The sequence below is a fragment of the Strongylocentrotus purpuratus genome, unplaced genomic scaffold (genome assembly GCF_000002235.5).
Source record: "Strongylocentrotus purpuratus isolate Spur 01 unplaced genomic scaffold, Spur_5.0 spur5_scaffold_12, whole genome shotgun sequence".
Classification (NCBI taxonomy): Eukaryota; Metazoa; Echinodermata; class Echinoidea; order Camarodonta; family Strongylocentrotidae; genus Strongylocentrotus; species Strongylocentrotus purpuratus.
Window position 1 is genome coordinate 29,035,021 of NW_022145597.1, and position 7,264 is coordinate 29,042,284.

The window sequence follows — 7,264 nt, forward strand, 5'->3', positions numbered from 1 at the left end:
AAAAGTAATGTCGCACGCGTTATCCATTTCGACGCTTCTAATTGGCTACATTCTTGAACCCATTTTATAATTTTAAGAGAGGCATTAGTTGATATATTGTAGTGGTGTTGGCGCGGGGAAGCACATCACTAATTTCGTTGCCGTAGGAGAGTCAAAACGAGTTTGATAATTTGTGCAAGTTGGATCGAAAGGTGACGTCTATACAACATGTCTGACAAACCAACGTCTGGACCCAAATATAATGAACCACAACGGCATGTAAATATATGAATAAACATTTTATGTGTGTTTATCATGAGATTGGATACATATTATTTATAATTAACAGATAGAAGAGATATTATATGTTGACTATAATGTGATATTGGCTTCATTTCTTTTTATCTTCTTTTATTTGTGGCGGTTAGGGAGTGATGTTGAGTGACGAATTTACGTGTAGTGTTGAGCACATTACTCGAGAGTATTATAATGTGATAAACGATATTAAATGTTTGTATTAACACATCGTAATCGTTTTATGCAAAAGATATAATGATGTACATCATTGGAGGCAATTTTATTTAGATCAGCATTTTTTAACCGGGGCGCATCGAAAAATTATCGTGGAATAACATTAATTTCGTGATATACCAAATATTAAAAATCACTAAAGTATGTAATCACGTGAGGAAATAGCTTTATAAGATAAAAAGGGTACTTTCTCGCTCGCTTCGCTCCCTCGCAATCTTCAGAAACAGAATGATTTCAGTCAGTATCCGAATAAATCAATATTTTAGCAAAGACGTTCCCAAATATCATTCTAATTGACAGCAAAGTGCCCTGATAATATGTTTTAATCTTTTCTATCGAAATTGCATTTTTGACATGTCAGCTTTAATAGCTCGGTACACTAAGAAACGGGATAATTCCAGGCAACGAAAGGCCGGATATCCTCATATTCATGTAAATTGAGCGGCAAGTTGGTCGCTCACATAATATTTTATATCTTATCTTAAAGGTGTCCCATTTTACTCGCTCGCTCGTGGATATACAGTATGTCCTCGTAGTTGTGTACATGGTGCGAGTTTCAGAGTGATGCACTTGATATTCTGTGATGAATTCGGGGTTGGGATGACTCAAAACTGTTTTTCTTGTGAATAGGGTGCCGTGTCTGAAAAAAGGTTGAAAAACGCTGATCTAGATTTATCCACTAAAGGTAATTCTTTACTGCTTTTGAGCTCCGTGCGTGGTGCATTATGAACGCTGTAAATGTATCACTTATTATCATAATTATCATTAATATTATTATCAATGATCATTATCAATATTATTATTATTATTATCATCACTACTAGTTTTCAGAGTCCAGATACATGTACAATATTTTTGTGCTAATCATTATTTTTATCTAGGGTTCCAGTGGCAGATTTGGTCTGATACCATTCCGAGGAGTAGTCACTTTTGTGATCATCCCGTGGCTTTTAATCATGGTGTCCTTTTACATCATTGAGACATTCTGGCGCGCATAGGATCACGGACAAGGTAAAGTTTATAATCAGATAAGTACAGGGTAGCTCTAGTGTTTTCCCACAAACACAAACTACTAAAGACTGTCGTTTTAATGGACTGTCTGTATCGGAGGCTTTCTCGACTTGTTGGGCTGTTAGTCTCGCTGCTGCTGGTCTCTTGGGCTGTGGACTTTTTGGGCTATTGGTCTCTTTGGGCTATTTTTTCGATGGCTGTAGGTCGAGTGGGAGTGTTGGTATCAAAAGCTGTCGGGTCTCATGGGCTTTATGTCCCGTGGGCTTTCGGTTTTTAGGGCTTTTCGGCCTCATGGGATGTCGGTTCTCTGTTAGCTATCTGCCTCTTGAGCTGTAGCTCGTGCAGTCTATGCTAATCATATACCAATTTACTGGATCTTATCTGATTTAGAAATGGGAATTACATTTCGTTACTAGAAACACGGACGAAAGTTAGTTAATAAATCAATCATTGATAACATATATTATCATTTGACGATAATGGGATCAGGTCTTTTGGTAATACATTGCTTAATGAAAGTTTCTTTCAGGAAGCCCACGAGAAAAGCTTTGCAAACATTAACATATATAGTTCCTTATTCATTTTGTGTAATATTTGCCCATGCAGAATCCAAATGTTCATTAGTCTTTAATGAGAAGAAGATGATTATAGCATATATAGCTATAATTCGAAATGTAAGTAGGCCAGAGGCAATTTTTGTAATTTAGAGTCAATATAAAATTATTCTAATATAATTTATGTGGTGTATTGGTGAAGTCTCATAACACTTATCCGAGAGGTCCCGGGTTTGATTATTGCTCGGTATTTTGCCCTCATTGTCTCAAGAATTAATTCCCTTTTTTTTTTTCAAAAGAGAGCGATTCGCATGATTACTAACTCTAATTATATATCACACACGGAACCTTTATTTCATCGTTTAAAAACATTAAATCAAGATATTCACATTTTTCAGACAGGCATTTTTATGTAGAGATATTCTCATAATCAACTACCAACCTTCTCTCACAAAATTTACAGTTTAAACTCAAACATTGAAAAACTTACTCACCCTTTGTTCAACAAATTATCACTTGAAAATCTTGAAATTTTAGCCCAAAAGTCAGTAAGACATCATGGACCGGATGTTTGGAACTCCTTACCAGATTCAATGAGGCATTGTTCATATCTCTATTCTTTTAAAGCATCTCTTAAAAACTCTCATATCGAAGTATCTATATAATTTATTCAACATGCAGTAGGTAAATATCATTGATATCTCAATTTGGGTCACATTGCAACTCATTTTTGCAAATTTTGTATTCTATTTCGTATTCTTGGTTTCCTTTATTGAAAAGGCTACATTATTTTGTTTCCACTCTACCATACTACACAGAGCTACTTGCACATCCACTATTCGCTACACACACAACCAAACACGCACGCTCGCGCGCACATTCACACACACACACACACACACACACACACACACACACACACACACACACAATATACATTACACAACACACCCACAAGCTCATACACAAAGATAGTTCAAACACTTTTCAATTTAAATTTTACCTAGAGATTTTCTTTTTTAAGGCCGCCATCCTAGTCAAGCATCGTTTATGATTGCGGTCTTTTGCACTGCTTCCACAGATAGTTCGGATAATACTTTAACTTTTTGATAATATGTTATAGAAATGTTAAGTTTCGTTATCATAATTATGTACATATATAAAAATTAAATAAAATCGACATGAAGATATTATTGTTTGTATATTTGGTATTATACCTTACGTTTATATGTTCTTTGTTATTTAGTTATTGTATTAGGAAAAATGCAGAAATAAAAAATCATATCAAATCAAATCTGCTGACATACATTTGTTGATGAGACTTAAAGAAATTGCCCTGTCATCTTAATTAAGAAAAAATCCAGTATAAAAAGTGGTTTATGTATAAACTATTATTAATGTAATTCTCGTTTTTCTTTTCTTATCCCTTTTTCAGTTCAACCTGTGCGTGCCAACAGGATCTATAGCATGACGACTCAAAGGATGCTATATATAGTAGTTCAATTATGTCAATTATGTGTTGTACCTAAAATGTATCCTTCTGAATTGAACTAGAGTCGATTTTATTTTCCCATAATTATTACGTGTTTAATTTTTCTGTATAAAATGATATCTTTCAGATCTCCAGAGTAAATGAAAAATGGTAGTCCATCTTCATCTTAAAAATTGAATAAACGGAACCCTATCAGTTTCCTTTCAAATATATTTTGATTAGCAGACCTCACAGACCTGGCAAATTCCTTTGAAATAGATTTTAATTCGCAGATCCCAGCATTATGTAAATGTATCACTATAATGGGAGTAAGCCTGTACGACAAGAAGCATGCAATATAATACGCTTGAACATAATTTGCACCATGTTGCCAAAAAAAATCAAGATTAATATTGGGACATAATCGTTACTTCTTATGTTACCAAACATTTTGCTTTACAATGATTGTACCCATGTTAATTGACGTTTATTGTAAAGCCGTTATTTTAAAATTTGTATATATTAATTCTTTTTCTAACTGTGAATTTTCTTTCATACATCCTTAAATAAGACATCTAACACGACTTGGTACATTGTTTCATTTAAATTTTCGCGATACAGCTGATTGTACAAATATTGTGGGTAAAAATTTACTTTGCAGTTTTATACTAAGTACGAGGAACTCCATAGTAGCTAGGAATTTATTATCAAAATATAATGATATGTATAAAGATAATGAGAAACAAATACTTACTGCAATATTTTCAAATAATGAGGAAAGTTTCCCCTAATAATACAGTTTGTGCACAATCCAGAAAGCAAAATTCAAGAAAACTTTCTTTACACCACATACCTAATGGCTATGATCTGTTATATCCGGGGAGGTAAGAAAAGAAAGAAAGAAAAAAAAAAGCCACCAATAAAGTTGTGACAGGTTCTATGTACGTGTAACCATGAACAAAACGTAGCAGTGATACTCCGATATTAGATTTTTAGTTTTTTAACATTTCACACTTTTTTCGTTTAACATAAATAGGAATTTTGAGAAATGATTGGACATAGCGTGGCATATGATCTTCAAAACATATTTTCTATCCTGTTTCCTGAACCATTGTGAGAACTAGAACCATCGTCTCATTCAACACGATATTATTCGTTTGCTGTATTAATAAAACTAAGAAATTAAAAAACAGTTTACGTTCTTCTTTGTTTTTCTTTCTATTAAAATACAAATCAACACAAACCCTATATCGACTTTATGTGTGCCATTCAAAATATCGTTTCGATATAAGAATATTATTTTGATGCATATGTAATATTACCAATGATATCATTCCATTTACTTTAAACAAGAAAAGTTATGTTCCCCTGTTAAAAACATTGAACAAACATTGACAGAAAAGAAATGGTAGGTAAGAATATAGGGTGCGAGAGACAGAGTATAAAAGTGATGCATGCAGAAACAGAGAGAGGATGAGAGGGGTAGGAGGAGTGGGAGAGATAGAGAAAGGAAGGAGTACGATACTAACAAGCAAAGAGGGAATATCGAAGAATCTATGCACATACACGAGGCACATAGGCCTACACAAGGACTGTAGTACTTATTCTCAGCTGTTTTTGCTTGCAACGAAAACTGAAGAATTTCATAATGAATGATATGTCTAATAATTATGACAAAATATCAACAAAGTTTAGAATTTGTTTATAGCAAATTTTATAATCGTACAGCATTTCAATTCAACTTGATCAGTTGACTATTTATTCAATTTCAACTTCAGCCCATAAAGGCAGGTTGTATGAATCTTTACAAATAAAAGCATACATGAGACAAGTGCTAAGATCACGTGATAAGTTCATGTGTAATGGAATATGAAGAACAAAAGCCAATTCTGTGTTTTCCCTCCACTTGGGAGGATTCCAGCTTGGCGCCATTTTACAGTTGCACACGTAGGACCTACTTCAAATTGTGAATATTTTCATTTCCAATTTCTGTTTTTTTTTTTTTAAATACGGATCAATAAACTAAAATCTGAACCTGAATCTTTGATAAAATGCTTTGCTTATTAGGACATGGTGCAGATAGTGAACTAGAAGCGGGCGTTCATAACAAAATATTTGTTTGTTTTGTTTAATGTGGACGGTGGACTTTATGCACTCGATTGCTTTACAATTTTCTATTCTGCGATCATATTCGCATGCCCAGGTTGACTATTAAAACAGAGGAGCTAGCGAAAGGTCACGTGACAAAATGGCGAACGAATATACCATTTCTGTGATGGGGAAGAAGAAGAAGATAAATGCAGACTGAATTGAGTCTAAAAAGACAGAAAATGATTTTATCAGCAATTAGCGAGTATATACTGCTGTTAAATATGATGTGGTCATCAAATATGTACCCTATTATCACTTTTACATTTTGTTTTAAGATCATGATTTTCCCAAACTACCCGCATAAAAGTTTAGAATGTCCCAATAATTCAACAAAGTGCTCTCCAGAACACGCGCGAAGTAGCTCCTATTTGAAGTGACTGAGGTAATCGACAAACAACTGAAATAACCAGCATTGAATCGTAAACTTGAAACAACGATTATCATCATGCCAACTACAAATAAAACGAAAACGAAAAAAACAAGACAGGAAATTAGTACATTTCAAATAACTTTAAACCAGCCATCACGGAAGAAATCGGTAAAGGTGAGCTATTTTATTTATTATTATTACTAGATCTAAGTTAGATCTAGGACTAGACTCTAGGTCTAGATCTAAAGTTAGTTCTGGTTACTCCGCAGTTATTTGTAGCACTGTCTAGGCCTAGGCCTAATAATAGTAAAAGTAGGCCTAATAGTAAAGTTCTTAGTAGGCCTAATACTAGGTCTACTAGTATAGTTCAAATACTCAATAGAATGCTTTTCACTCTTGTTTTGCTTAACCCCGTGCTTTCCTTAGCCCCCTCCTAACTGTGTTGGCTTTTACACACGCTGTTTTATTCCCGTACTACTTGCATGGCGCCTATCCCTGGATAAGACAATTCACGTTAGCACCGTAATTGCGGAGTTAGTCCTGCTTTTTTGCAGGGCCAAATAGCCTCGGAGGCCGTACGTTAGTTGGGGCTCGCCCACGTAGGTAACTTCGTGTCTGAACAGAAAGTGGGCTAAGCTTAGCCCATGACTACTGTAGTCTATAGACTAGGCAGGCCTTAAATTAATCGACGGCCATCGACGGCCAGGCCGTCGATGCCTCTATGACTGGCCGTGGTGCCCTCCCCAAAAAAGATCAATTCACGGCCAAAAAGGCCGTGCCCTTTTTTTCAAACTGGCCGACGTGCCTTTTTTTCCAACTGGACGTGCCCTTTTTTTAAAATTTGCGCTCATAAAACCACCAATTGCGCCCATAATCATCTAAAACTAGACGGCAAGGCGCAAGTGTTTTCCGTAAAAATGCGCCCATAAATTATTAGAACAGTAAAAATACACGAATCACGAACAGTTTGCCGCCCACGAGCTCTCTTCTAGCTTCGTATTTAGTGCTTTAATAAGGCGCAAGTGCCTTGAAAATGCGCCCTTTGTTATTTTATACATGTAGGCAATGCGCTATATAGCACACGTACGTACGTTCATGCGATCGCTTGATATGGTGCATGCTGTTGACGCACGCACGCACGTACGTACAAATCGAAGGCCAGGATCAAGAAAACAAATCGTCAAATGGAGAAATAAA

The 7,264-nt window shown here is 35.2% G+C and overlaps 1 long non-coding RNA gene across 1 annotated transcript; it reads left to right on the top strand.

Moving 5' to 3' along the window:
- Positions 1-3,731, top strand: LOC105440056. Its single transcript, XR_971503.2, has 3 exons — positions 1-258; positions 1,392-1,521; positions 3,511-3,731. It is a non-coding gene; the product is annotated as an uncharacterized LOC105440056 (long non-coding RNA).
- The last annotated feature ends 3,533 nt before the right edge of the window (positions 3,732-7,264 follow it).